This window comes from Ornithodoros turicata, unplaced genomic scaffold, assembly GCF_037126465.1.
Source record: "Ornithodoros turicata isolate Travis unplaced genomic scaffold, ASM3712646v1 Chromosome32, whole genome shotgun sequence".
Lineage (NCBI taxonomy): Eukaryota > Metazoa > Arthropoda > Arachnida > Ixodida > Argasidae > Ornithodoros > Ornithodoros turicata.
The window spans coordinates 292,283-307,648 of NW_026999357.1; the positions used below are offsets into that span (position 1 = coordinate 292,283).

General features: G+C 47.1%; 1 protein-coding gene across 2 annotated transcripts in view; it reads right to left on the minus strand.

Annotated features, from left to right (window-relative positions):
* Nucleotides 1-15,366, minus strand: part of LOC135373811 (uncharacterized) — a 120,195-nt gene that overhangs the window by 74,066 nt on the left and 30,763 nt on the right. The gene's annotated exons all lie outside the window — the stretch shown is intronic.

A 15,366-nucleotide genomic window follows, 5' to 3' on the forward strand; every position in this document is an offset into this window, starting at 1 on the left:
GCCCAGAGTGTTAGCTAGAAAATTAGTGTAATGTTTTATTCAACGTCGATGGTATCATTGTCATATGCGACATCGCAAAAAGGCGCGAAAGACGGAAGGCGGGGTAGTCAAAGTACAGACGACACCGTCGCAGTGCGAGGAGGAGGTCAGCGGTGTAGCGACTATAAAAGGTGCGCTGGTTCTACGACGATTGACAGGAAGCCCACGAGGGGCATCCATCCATCCACGACGTGGAGCAAAATGTAAGTTGACCGTCTCTGCTGTGAGAGTGTATTCTATGTATGACATTGTTTTTCAGGAACCGATAGCCGCTGTCACCGCATGATACTGAACACACACAGGGACTCATCCCATCCTCTCTCATCATCATCATCATCAATCTCAAGCGTTCCTCAACTGAAGGGAAAAGTGAGCATTGTTTCGTGAGGGGGAATCTCGTACTGATTTTGTTTGACCGCAGTGCCGCGCTGTCTCGTATGTCAGTACGACCCCATCGATGCCATGCTCGTGGCCGTAGAAAGAGAGCACGAAGCTAGAATAGAGAATCTCGGTAACAGCCCAGTCGTCCTTTCAGACGACGACGACAGAGTCAGTAGTCCACCTTTCGTAATAAATGAAACGGACGACGACGACGAACCCCTAGATGGACATGACAATGCAGACGAATTGCTCATGTGGGAAGGGGATCAGTCGTATGCAGATTTCATTCCTCTGTCTGGTAGGGTTAGAGATGAATCACCAGATGCAAGCCCAGAATTTCGAAACGAAGCTGAGCCTGTCCAGGGTCGTAGAATCGTTGAATTAGAGAACACGTCGTAGAGAATCATCCCTCCGTCACGGAGAGACGATTCCTTCCTTTCTTTGTCACAGACGAGGCATTTGACGGAACGGCTACTAGGTACACGCTTCTCTGTTCCCCGCACGATGACAACGTCGACGATTTGCGACTCTATCTACCGAGCATAGCTCCAGTAATCACGCGCGTCCTCGAAGCATATCCCATGCCTTTCAAATTTTGTCTGTGCTCGAAAGCGCTCATGATTAAGGACGGAGCCGACGGGTTGACTTCTCATCTCCTTCACGTGAACCTTCACATGAGAGTGGTTCATAACCGTCAAGAAATCGAAGGCGCGATAAATGCTGCTATCGCAGAATCCTCGCAACGCGTTGAAAACTATGCGAGAGAAGGGTCTGGTTTCACCTCGAACGACGTCCAATGTGTCGACTTAAAACTAACGCGCTTAAAACCGAAGCGGATTGGGTGCACGATCGAGCTTCCCGAGCTGCTAAAAAGAAAACGAAAGACTCTCACAAACGTCAAACTTCCACCGAATCACGAAAACGAGTGTTTCAAGTATAGCGTGCTGGCACTCTTGCATCCGTTGAGAAACAACCCAAACGATTATGTTAGATACCGCAAGTACATGAATCCTTCGAATCCGGAGACGCGCGTAACGTACTGGCCGCCCTGCTTCCCAGTCACTTACGAAGACATTTCCCTGTGGGAGAGAAAAAACAAAATCTCCGTGTACATCTACGTGTTCGACGAGCAGACGAGTTCGATAACAACAGGACGGGTTCCCTGTACGCTCTATAAAGATAAAGTCCACTTGCTCGAGGTTAAGGAGCATTTCTATGGGATCCGAAAATTTAGCACTTTCATGGGACGAAGTGACTACTTTTATTGCGAGAAATGCACGTCCGGTTACGGAACGAGAGAGGCATTGCAGCAACACGAACGTCTGTGTCGAGACGTAAACGAAGTGATTCTCGAAATGCCAAAAGCGGGGGAGAGTGTCTCCTTCAACAAGATACAGTACATGCATCCCTATCCCTATTTCGCGGTGTTGGACACGGAGAGCGTTTTGGAAAAGGACGCGCTCGTGAAGGACGCCGTGAGTGTGCACAGGATGAGCTCGTACTGCATCGTTGTAGTGAGAAGTTGGGACGGGAAAATAATGGGCGTAGATGGCTATTTGGGACCCAACGCGGCAGAGAAATGCTTGCTCTCGCTCAAGCGATTTAGCGATCAAATCGATAGGTTGAACAGTTGTCCCTGCGCCGTTGGTCATGAGTATGGAAGACCACTTTCGGCACGCGAGCGCTACACACTGCGAATTTTGTGGAATCGAATTTAACCGACATACGCGGAAGGTATCGCATCACGACCACACCCAGCTTCGTAGAGCCCGGTTCTTCGAATTTTGTCGCGACGCTGTGTGATACGTGTAACCTTACGTGTCGTAACACCAAAGAACTCGTCGTGTGCGTGCACAACCTGCAGTACGATTTGAGCTCCCTTCTCCGCCACATGCACGTTCTAAATCTGGGCGAGCCGTGGATCTTAGCTTCGAGCTCGGAAAAGATAAGAGGGTTCAACATTGGCGATCTCCATTTCCGCGATACCACGCAGTTTTTCAACCTCTCCTTGTCGAACCTGGTGGAACCCTGCTCGCCAGCGGTGGCGAGAAGCGCGTTTCATTGTACCCGTCAAATGTATGGTGACCGTTTCCGACGCCTTCTCAGGAAAGGCATTTACCCGTACACCTTCGTCGACAGTTTCGAAGCGTACAATTTGCCCGCACTACCGCCAAAGGAAGCTTTCAAAAGTGACCTGAACGACCAAGAGATCACGGACGAGGACTATCAGTACGCCCTCGAGATTTTCGAATTGTTCGAATGTAAGAACCTCGGCGGTTACACGCGTCTCTACGTCACGCTCGACGCCTGTCAGCTCTGCGACGTCGTACTGTATTTCAGGAAGATTGCGCTAGAGACGGATAGGTTAGATATCCTACGCACAGTGTCCCTCGCCAGTTACGCGTGGAGCAGCGCTCTGAAGCTCACCAAAGTCAAACTCGAGCTCATGAGCGATCGCGAGATGTACGAAACAATCGAGAAGGGAATCAGGGGAGGCATTTGTAACAGCTTCCACAGATACTGTCGGGCTAATCACGAGGGGTGTGACGATTACGATCCCCAGCAAGAAAAGACTTTTATCCAGTACCTCGACGTGAACAGTTTGTACCCGTACGCGATGACTTTCCATCTCCCGACAGGTGGTTTTGAGTGGGTCGATCCTTCGAGGTGGAGCGAGATCAATTTTCTCAACATTCCTCACGATTCGGAAGTGGGTTACGTCTACGTGGTAGACTTGTCATATCCTGAAGAACTGCACGCGCTCACCAGGGATTTTCCCCTGGCACCCGAACACAGGTGCGTGGACGAGAACGAACTCTCCCCCTACCAACGCCACCTGAAAGATGCGTTGGCGCTGAACGCCCCTTCCACAACGAAACTCTTGCTGACGTGCTACGACAAAGAACGCTACGTCGTTCATTATGCATTGCTCGCTCTGTACGTGAGGTTGGGCATGAAAATAAAACGTGTTCACAGCATCCTCTCATTCCGCCAAGACAACTTTTTGCGAACCTTCGTGCAGAGAAACGTCGCGTTGAGGAATGCCGCGAGCACGAAATTCGAGCGACTTCTGTACAAAACCATGTCGAACAGTACGTTCGGTAAGTCGATACAAAATGTGAGACGCATGAAAAAGTATGCCCTAGCCTACGACAAAGAAAGTGCGCTCCGAAAAGCTAGCTCCGTCGACAGTCAGCATTTTCACATTCTGAGTGACAAGTGCATCTTGTACGAGATGAAACAACGCCGCATCAAATGCACGCACCCCCTTTACGTGGGCTTTGCCATTCTTGAGATATCCAAAGTCCGAATGTACAGCTTCGTCTACGAGTCGCTCTTTTCTCGCTTGACATGTCCAGTGCAATTGATCTATAGCGACACGGACAGCATAATTTTTTCTCTCACGTGTGAAAGCCTGGAAGAGCAGCTGATGAAGATTGAGAGTGAGTTAGATCTGTCTTCCTATCCGCCGGACCACCCACTTTTCAACGACGAGCACGCGAATCAGATGGGGTACTTCAAAGACGAGACGGGGGGCGGAGTTATTCAGGAAGTCGTAGCCATCCGAGCGAAAATGTACAGCATTCTCTTGGCTGGGACATACAAACAGATCGCGAGAGCGAAAGGAGTTAAGAAAGACGTGGTGAGGAAACATTTATTGCACGAAGTGTACCGAGATTCTCTATTCAATGAAAAGGCGGTCTCTCAGAAGCAGTGCACCATCCAGAGTATAAAGCAAACGATGTACACCATTTCGAGACTCAAGAAGAGCTTGGTCCCCTACGACGACAAACGCTATCTCGTGGATGCCGTACACTCCTTCCCTTATGGGAGCTGCGAATACGGTAAGCTTTCCTAGTGTTTTGACGCGTATCGCATTACGATAGTGCTCCCTCTTTGTGCAGCACCGGAAAACCCGGAAGAGAGCCCGAGACTGTCGACGCAAGGCATCGAGTAACCGTGGAACAAAGAGCTGCACGCGCATGTAATCGAGAATAAAAGTTCTAGTCGAGACATGCTTCTCTCTCTCTCTCTCTCGCAGACAGGAGAAGCACGGGTCATCGTGGCAGTGTGGTAGCGGAATGGGTGTACGAAAAGAATTACCATTCTGTCATCGTGCTGGTGCAGTGACCCGCGCAATGACGGCGCTGCGATGGAGATTCCCCTTTTCTGGCACGTCTGATCTCACGAACGCAGCATTACGAGATGATCAGACAAGGGAGAGAGGGTGCAGGCATCTATTGACCAACTCTTTTGTTTGTATTCAATAAAGATGCTTCAGTGAAAGAACACACAGAGTCTCGTCAAAGTTATTCGGACTGTTTAATGCGTTGCATGTCAATAACCAATCGGTATTTCAATAAATCAATGACCAAATTGGCGATGTAGACTGCTTGCAAATGTCGCTGCTTCCGCAGGGCGTGCTTAATAAGAGCGATGGCACGAGCGAGAAGGTCCATGATGTCTGCAGCGATGTAGTTGAATTCTGCGTTGGACAAGCTCACAAATTCGCTCATCAGTCCTAGGGGTCCGTCAGGAACCGTTATGCAGACGTTCTTGTAACGGGCGTAGATCCAACGCACCATCTCCTGCAGCGGCCCCAGCGAGATCTCTCCTATGTTGCCAAAGCCTACCATGTCTATCACGTAGCGAAAAGCAGTGATGACGAGCTCGTTGCGGGGACTTTCGCTGTTGAAACATTCCTTCTCCACTTCTTCCCAAGAAGCGTGGGTGCAGGAACAATTTTGTAACGAGTGGTAGCTGAACATCTTCACGTAGTGATGACGTGAGCGCGGAGCGCGCTGCCTTTATACAGATAAACGCGCGCGCGCGCAAAGAAACGAGAGTGGAACCGAAACTCAGAAGCCACCCGTCGCCGCTAGGAGAGCGCGAGCGCGCGCAGCAGAGAGCCGAAACCGAAAACACCCGCGGGCGGCGCAGACGGCGCTAGGAGCGCGCGCGCGCCCTGCGCGACGGGTGGAGCAGAGGCCCGTCCGCGCATCAATAGCTGCCGCTGCGCGTCTCCTCAGTCAGTTTCTCTCTGGCTGTCGTGGAAAGCAGACGTGCGCTCCCCGCGCTCGCTCAGTTTCTGGCTGGCTGTCGTCGAGAGCAGACGTGTGTTCCCCGCGCTCGCTCAGTTTCTGCCTGGCTGATGAGCAGTCGCCGCGGGGGAAAAGGTGAGTGATTTGACGCACTCCTTTTCTCGTATGTTTGCCGTGTTTAGCGGTGACCAACGAGTGATTTGACCACGCTCGTGTTAAGCCTTTTCCCGCATGTTTAGACTTGTTTTGCGGTGAGCAAGCCTTTTGTTCGTGTTGACGCATGTTTAGCGATGTGTGCCCAGTGGTTCCCGCCTTGTGTTAGCTGCGTAGTGTTGTGACGTTGTGGTTAGGCCTAAGCGATCGCCCCCATAAGCCTTTTTCCTCGTATGTTTGCCGTGTTTAGCGGTGACCAGCGAGTGATTTGACCGCGCTCGTGTTAAGCCTTTTCTCGCATGTTTAGACTTGTTTAGCACTGCTGCCATTTTTACCTGCCGCTAGTATCTTGTTCTCTGTCTTTCCCGTCTAGAGCTATGATGGTGGCGCCATCTGGTGTGATGCCTTGCAACTAAGTGGCCACCTGTCATCGATCTCTGCAACTGCTGGGTGCCAACTACCAACATGGCGGGCGCTGGTCACTCGGGTGTTGCGGAGCGGCTTCTTCGCCGCGGCATCGTTTATTTTCGAATAAATTGTTTCTCTCCACTCTATTTCTATCTTTTTACTTTATTTTCTGCCTATTTTTTTATTTCTTATGGACTCCCGTAGTGCACAACGCTCAGCTGGTCTGGACACGAGTTAGACGTTCCCCAATTAGTGTGGTGGCTCCCTGGAGGGTGCTGATTAATGTGGGGGGTCCCAATTAGCTCTAATTGCTAATTAAATCGTATTCAGGACAGTTGAGCGTTGTGCACTGTGAGAGTCCAGTACTTACTACTCATACCTTCAGCTACCCGTCTACAGTGACGCCATAATCGCGAAGGGGTGCCGGAAAATCGCTTTTTCAGGACCGTTTTTCTCAAAAAGACCATCATCAATTTTGTTTGTTATGTAGACATGCCTTGGACACCGCTCTTTGGCATAGAATTTCTGCTTATTTTATTTATTTACGGCGCAAATACTTTTCCCGTGCCTTGATCGAACAGTGCAAACAGTAAATGCAAAACGTACACAAAACGGATTACGCAGAACTCGTGCTTCTTTTTGGATTAGGAATAACTTTTTTTTTTTCCTGAAGAAAATGAAAAGGTCACCGGCGCCCCCTGGTCGATTAGAAATGAAACTACCCTGAGACAATGAAGTATCCACAAACACGGTTGGCCGGCAGTGTATAGTGTCCGTGACCCTAACAGATTTCGCCGAAATGCAAGTATGTAACTAAACGGAATCGCATTGCGCAGTCTACGCCCCCTAGTCGCCAGATTTGCTAAAGCCTCTGGGCGACCACCACTGGCGTATCTCTCTCCTCCGTATTACTGTTTTTTGCTTGTATTCGTCTTTGCGTCTCGGCAGGGCTTTCTTTGGTCACGCAAAATCGCTTTCATATTTCCTTTTTGGTCCCCTTCATAGTAAGTCTATTCTTTTTGCCTGACCCCTTGAACTAGTTCAAGCAGTGCAATCCTCTCGCATTCTTTTCGCCATGGACCTCGCATGCATTTAAGAACTGGTGATGGATCGGTGCAGCACTTTTCTTTCGAAATCAATAAACTTAGTCTATGGGAAACAGCGAGACTCACTGCGACCTGTCAGTAAGAATCGAAAGCCACCGGCGCTCGAGCTTACTTCCCGCTCCAGATAGTGTTTCCACCGTTTCCGGCGGTCGAATGAATCAACACTCAACCACTCAACTATTCCGGTGCGGGCGCCATCTGTCGGCATTCCTCCGAAGCTTGAATATGACAGGCCACGAGCTCGATTGGCCACGCGGAGAGCTTACTGGTTTGTGATTAGCCGAGCCCCACGATCTGGGATGAATCGGAGAGCTCTATCACCGAAGCGAGTCGTAAAGCCGGGGGGCCGGTTATCGAAGAACGTCTGAGAACTTAACTGAATCGAAGGAGTAGGAGAACCGGGAGAACCGTTCACTCGCGAGCTGAATCGAAGAGCAACAGAATCGTTTGCTCTCAAACGGCGCACTGGTTCATGGGTTCTTCGGTTGTCCGCGACTCCTTGCGTACAATTGCGTTGTTCTTGCTAGTCCCCTTTGGAATCTTAGCGTTGGTTCACTACGGCGCGTCCCGTCGATATCGATCTTTGTGGCGGACGTCGTATAGGTGCAAGTCTTCAGAATAAAAAAAATCAAAAAGCTATTTGTCAGGTATACCGGAAAGGCCCTTTCTGGCTAGTATGTGAGGTGGCAGAGGTGTTTTCCATGTATTTAGTTAGGATCAATACTGAGAAAACTTAAGCCAGTCCCCCGGTGCCTACCTACTTCGAGCCTCAGTGGCTACGGTAGAGGCTCCGCATAGAAAACTAGTATGACCCACTGACTCAATGATTCATGAACGAATCTTTCGAACGAGTCCCTAATGTTCACTAATTTGAACGAGCACATCAGATATTGGGGACACTCTTTTCGGCTGTAGTTCGAGTCACACGGGCTCCGCCTCTCTGCGAACGTCACATGTCACGTGAGAAGGTCGCTTTTGCCCGCGCGCTGGCCGCTGGGGATTCTTCAAGCTGCGGAGGGATGGGTTAATGTGCTCGTAGCTTAGGTAAATGCGTTTTACGCGTAGTTCTGCATACCCTTGCTGGATGGACATGAGATGAGATGAGTTTCTGTAAAGCCGACAGGGGTTCGCCACACTGAGGGCATTCAGGTCGTTCCTCCTCTCGAGAGAAACTGGGAAGTGTCTGAATTTCTTCACCGCTTTCCCGTGCCAGAGCCGTAATACATGGCACTGGCGCTGCCTCGGCCAGCATAGGGACGCCGATCGGCGACACTGATGGGTATCTGGCACACAAAATAATTCATACGGCAAGGAAAGCTTTGGTTCGTTTGTTAAACCAAGCATATCATTCTAGCGATTGCAAGAAGAAGAGTAACTCGTTCACTAGTCATTTCTTCGCAGGCAAGATGGTGTGTGTGTGGGGGGGGGGGGGGGGGGGGTATCTACATGACCAAAGAAAAAAAAAGGGGGAGGAAACGCAAGATGGGAATCAGGGTTTGCCAAACGGCAACACAAGCGCCTACTGCTGAACTTCGGAAAATTTTGCGATCAACAACTACAAATCGCAAAAGGACTCTTCTGAACTCCCTGAACTTTCGTCTTCTTTCACGTCACCTTAACACCCGGACAACTGCAGCATAATACAATTTAGACTAAGTGCGACACGTGTGAGCAAGCACAACTGCTTGCCCCTGTGATGCAGAGCCTGTGATGTGTGATTCAAATCGATGTGTGATTCGAGTGTGCGGTCGAATCGCTGGAAACATAAAATAAAAGAAAATAGCAAAAGAATAGACTGAGAGCAATATATGATTAATGCATTCTATTTAATGAAAGAGTTTCTATATGTTCTTGTTAATATATATTTCTCGAAATTCGGAAACACATACAACAACAATAAATGACAGAGAAGTTATGCTGACATGGGATGTTTACCGCTGGTAGCCACAGGACCCTACCCTACTTCACAGAGGAGGTTAATATGAGAGGAAACACGTAGAAAAGTTACACATAGCTATGATAATCTATACTATTTTGTGAAGTAAAATAAATGTGAAAATCGCCATGCATCGAATAAATAATGCTGAATTCGAGAAGCCATAATAGGCAATACGCCTCCGACAACGGTACACAGGCAACGCCGTAAGTAATATTTCATGACTTGCTGGAAGTGCTGTTTCAACTGAACATTTGGAGGAATGTTTATCCTGTTCTCAGTCTGACGGGCTGCCTATATATAACTGTTCTTAATTCCTCTTTTGAAGTTAGAACTTCCAAAGAAATTGCATAATTTGCCCTACTTGCAAACAGTTCTGCCGCCGGGCACATACCAATCTGACCTCACCGTCTTTGGTCTTCCCGCCATTACCCGCCCCATCCCCTGCTCTCTCTTTCCCTCCTCACGTGACATGTGACGCACACCATGAGTCTGTGTGACCCGAACTACAGCCGAAAGCAGGTGGGTCAAGCTGCCGTTAAATCAGCGTCAAACAGCGGAGGCTGTCATCTTGTGGAACCCAGTTGCCAGACCCGGAAACCCGAAGTTCGCATGCTACGGCGGCACAAAATGCCGCTGCTTTGTTTCTGTCATATTGCTTAAACAAACGAATTTATTGAAAACTGATGCAGTAAACGGGTAACAATTAGTAATAGCTAACCCATGTTGTCCTTGAGATACTTAGCGATTGCTGTAACGCTCGCATTTTAACGCATGCACAAGCTAGAATGACAGTTTCGGTTTCCTGGTTGCGAGTTTTGGCGTTAAACATATCTATCACATGCAGGCACATCTGAAACTACGTGTTGAGCCAAAATCTTTCTGAAATGTTTTTGATATATTTGCAAAGGAGCTAATTACAATACTGGTAAGGGTAAAACCTAATTGATAAATGCAGGCGTCCAAAGATCACCAAATGTGGACCACACCTCGATGGCATACTCCTGATGTGTAGCATCCATTGACCAAAGGGAAAGGCATAGCAAAAAAAAAAAAAACAGAAGACGTGTACCAAAACGTTATATATCAATTTCTTGATGCTTCCTCTTTTCCTCTATCGTGATTACTCAAGCAGCTCATTTCTACGGTACAGCAGTGACGAACTCTCACAGTACACTGGTGAGTAGGCTGCCCTCTTCCGGCACCAAAACGAGTAGCCTACACTAAGCGTATATTGGTATGATGGTTCACCACAGTGGAAACAGCATACTTGTGCTTATGGAAATCAGTCTCAGTATAGCTTATCCCTCCATATTGGAGAAAAACTTCTTCACTGTGATGAGCATACATGCAGGCAGAGCGCATATGTTGCTTTGCAACGACTTGTCACCTGTGCATTTTAGATCTTCGCATAGAGACAACGCTTTGGAAGTGCACAAGTGAGATATTTTACTGAAGGCTCAGTGCAAGTGATTTCAAAGTTCCTCGGAACGACGTGCCATTCAGGCACAGGTAACGATCATGGTACATGACAGAGCTCAGGCCAGATATGTTGTACACGTCCATACATTAACAAATTTTACTTCAAAACAATAAGTAGTTACGCCCAGCAAATGACACTAGGTGTGAACAGATTTTGTGTACGCAATGAGGGAATTCCACATTTCACTTCTATCAAGCATGAAGCGTTTGTGTGGAAAAAGCAACAAGCATATGGGTGGATGAATATGAATTTTGCAGGTGTTAGTAATGTGTAATACAAACCGTTTACCCATGTTTTACGGCTGCAGAGATTCCTTAATTGCATGCCTCGACTCACATGCAAGCGAAGCAAACAAATTTTGTTCAGAAATCTATAATCAGTGATCTACACCAAAGTAAACTTCATTTGTGCATGTTTTGTGAACGTAATCACTGTTTCACATCTTACGTCTAATGTAGTTAAAAACTATGAAACCCTCAGTGCAGGAAAAGACGAGAACGGAACACAAAAAAGACGAGGACACCACACTGAACTGCCAACTAAAGAATTTTTATCTTGTGAAACAAGGCCTTAGTGTGTTCGATGGATTTGTAACAAAACGTACCAGCAGGCGCCAGATTCTCTTTGGTTTTCGGTCAGGGAATTCATTTGAAATAGTCGGTGAAAACCTGGAAAACTCAGCGAAGCTAGAGGCTACAATTTAGTAGGCACCCTGATGCTCATCATGATCATTATTATTCTACCAAATTCCATGCAGAGCGTTTGGAAAAGAGCCAGGAGCAAGCATCCACTGTTGTACAGGCTCCTAAGGTAAGTGTCACGAAACTGTTGTTTTATGTTTCATGTGTTTTGATTAGCTTAAATGACTCAGGGATATTACCGCCACAATTTGGTTGACACCTTGGTTGCTGCGTCTGTTTATTTATATATATATATTTTTTTTTTTTTCACTGAAGTGCTACTCCTTTTCAGATTGACATAGGACTTGGTGTCCTTGTGGATGCCGGTATCCTGCACAGAGTGGAGGCTGGCTCCAGGGGAGACGGAACAAAGTACTGTTAACTTTCGCTGTTTTTTGTGTTCCTTTCATCTTGCAAATCATATGCTTTTGTTGCCGTAATTTCTAGACTGGCAAGGTCCCTGCTGCGGGTGGTGTTTCGCCCCGATGAGCTGCTTGGGAGAACGCTTCACGGGGCCAGGTGCAATGCGCACAAGGACAAACCGCAAAAGCCAGCGCTGGATCAAAACAGGGTCAATGCCGCCATAGGTATGTATACTGTATTGTCTACATGTTTGAATACTGAACATATTTCCTTGTGTCCGTTTCTCATATGACACTGTAGGTTTTTGCAACAGTACGGTATAAGAGCAAATGCTTCATAGTACATACATACATAGGGACATGTGTTATGTAAGATTTTTTTTTTCATTTCTCTTTTCTATACTCGATGGGACCTACTCAAAGGCACAAGTCGGCACTTGCGACTACTGCTCACTCTTGTTGACTTGTCCAAAGCTAATTTCCTTGTTTTCTCACTCCCAGTTCGGTCGCCCATTTGCCCACTCATGCTCAACTCATTTATCGCATTGAGCATCAGTGAGCATACTCATGAGTGAATTTTGTCAAGCGTATCACGTTCCTCATATAGCAGCTGCAAGTGCTTTGACCATAAGACCACTCTTAAGCCCACACTGTTATGCTACAAATGTGACACAATATCGAGAATCTCAATCAACTATTACGATTATTAGATCCACTTATAGTGGTATAATTCATCCGGCTGATCTACATGGTTCACACAGTATATAGTCCACAGGTTCTTGCTACTACTACAGCTCTACATTTACTCAGCTGTGTTTGCGCACTCTCTCTCTGTACTGGTCTCCATATGCTCACTCAAGCTCACTCACTCCCTGCTCAGCTCTGTATATGCTCACTCAATTTGAACTCACCTCTTCGTTGACTCGCTCATGCTCACCTCTTCATATGCTCACTAACTCCCTGTTCTGCTCTTTATATGTTCACTCAATACTCAGCCCTCAGTTAGCTTGCTTCTGCTCAACTCATTTGCCACATTGAGCATGACTGAGCATGCACATGAGTGCTTGTTGCAGAGGAATATGATCAAAGGCAGTTCAGTGTCAGTAATGATTGCAAGTGTTAACAGGTCCTTCATCATAATTAATATTTAGTTGCAGAAATATGCAGCTTGAATTGCAAAATTGTAAAATGAAACATGAGGCAGAAAGTGCAGCGCTTTTCTGTGTTCTATTAAAAAAGATGGGAAAATGCAAACGTTCAGGCACTTGTGTCTGCTTGCCCTACCTCTCGATGTCACCCTTTCATCTGGCGTCATGCCGTTCGTCAAAGCAGCACTGCCACTAAAGTCCATAATGCTTGTGGACATTCATGCTTGCTATAATTACTGATACCATGCCACATTTATAAACATGCCTAATCTGTAACATACATATTTCCCCAGTTTTCTTATGAAAGAGAATCTTTGTCTATGTGACGTGAGAACACCATCATTGTATACGGAAGAAACAATGAATTTACTCTTGTCAGTGCATTCATGAATACCTCTTGGCATTTTAGAGCAGCCCTGTTCAATTTCTTTTTTTCTTTGCAGGCTATGCGTGTCAGCGGACAAGTACAGATTCTGTGCGAATAAAGGGGAGCTTGGCGACCATGCTTGCCAAAATGAAGTAATGTGTACAGGAACAATAAATTACGGACAAGTGCAATAGATACCTGCATTTGTGTTGTCTCATTTACTGATTGCTTTGCCATAACAAAAGTTGCAAAGAAGTCTATAGGATGTCTAAAGCATGCTGGTCAATAGCTTTTCTATTGAAAATATGTCTATAGAAAGTCTGCACCAAATATCTAAAGAAAAGAAAAAGGAAGGAAAAAGGCCAGTCCAAAGGAAGTCAATATACTGTCTATTAGTTGTCTATAGAACTTGTTTTTCTATAGCAAGTCCATAGCAAGGTTTTTTCATAAGGGAAGACGGGCGTAGCACCTGTTCTTAGTTTTTGGGGCGGTGCAGTGTTGTTTTCGTTATTGTATGCAACATGGATCAATGATATCTGCAGAAAAGAAAAAGCAAAATGAAGAGAGAAGTAATATGAGTCGTGAATATTAAACCGGATAATGCTATATTATTACACGGTCTCCCCGTTGGCGTTATTGCAGAAATATTAGCAATATTGGCACAAAATGGGCTTGCCAATATGGGCAGCCCATACTGGACCAATATTGGCAATTTTGGCAGCCCATATGGGTCCAATATTGGACCAATATTGGCCTGCTGCTTGAGATACGATTCGCCGACCTTAGTGTTCTCGTCCCATGTCATTTCGAAACGCTTGCAACATGGCAAGCTCCGTTTTCACCAACAAAGAAAAAGCTAACATGATATTGGCTTTGGGAGCTTCTGGGATGAATTTTGGAGAGCCACCGCAAAAGTACGTGGAAGTGTTTACTTCTGACAACATCCCGTCCTCCAGGACCATAGGCGCGTCTACCAGCGCTTGGCCTGAAGTGGACAATTTTCCTCTGGCAAGAGGAAGCGGGCCCATCCCGTAACGTCTCCCGGCAGTGGCTCTGCCTCGCGCGCACTAGCAAATGTCGCCAGTGACCCCCAATTACCGTTCGGCAGCTCGCACGGAAAGCAGGGACGTCGAGAGCAAGTGCTTGAAGAATACTTCGTGCGCAGAGGTACCGGGCGTACCATGTCAGCAAGACCAGTGTCTTTCGCCTCCTGATTTCCCAAAACGACTCGAGTTTTGAAACCATTTCCTCAACATGGAGAGTAACTTCCTCAACTTCGCTGATAAGGTATTGTGGTCTGACGTGGCCCACTTCAGGAGAAATGCCGAGGTGAACACGCATAATGCGCACCATGTGGAGCACCAGTAATCCGCACTGGGTGAGATCAACAAGAAGCCAATACCAGTGGTCATTTTGCATGTGGGTAGGGATTTTCGATGGAACGATAATTGGGCCGCTATTTTACAACGAAAACTTGAACGGAATGCGCTATGTCAGCAATGTTCCTGAACGTGTAGTTCTTGCTTTGATTTAAAAATTGCCTCTCGAAGAAGGAAACTGATGTATTTTCAGCAGGACGGCGCACCGGCTCAAGCTTTCCACAAGACGCGACAGTTTCTGGACAGCCACTTTCCTGGAAAATCCCCAACGGCCTAAGACCTGTGCAGTGGCCCGCGCTGTCTCCTGACCTGACGCCCTTAGATTTTTTATTTTTGGGGATGCCGAAAGCATATTGTTTATCGTACTCAACCTCGGTCGCCTGCCAACCTACAGCGAAAAATAAAATCGGCCTGCGAGAGTCTCACGCGAGCAGAGGTTCTGGGCGCGGCCAGAGCCGTTACAAGATGATGTCAGATATGCATTGGTGTGCAAGGAGACCTCTCTGAGCATGGTTTGTAACATCGCACATCTTCACTAATCATTGCATAATTTCTGTGTCATCGTAGCGTATGATTTCGTGATGAAACTTCGTGACGGCCCCGCCTCACTATTCTTATAAATAAAGAGACACTTTTTTGGAATGTTGGCAACTGTGTGTTGGGAACACCCCACTTACGTGCTACTTTATTTATACTTCTACAAGCCTAGCCTCTTTAGCAAGCCCACGTTAATAAATGTGTGTAACAGTTCACATTCGTTCTGCTCTGGAGCCAAACTGACGTATTGCACTTCTCTCGTTCGGTATTTCGTATTTCGCTCCTCATTTGGTATATTATGTGTGCTACAGAACTCCGTCGAAGGAGTATATCACTTACAACCCA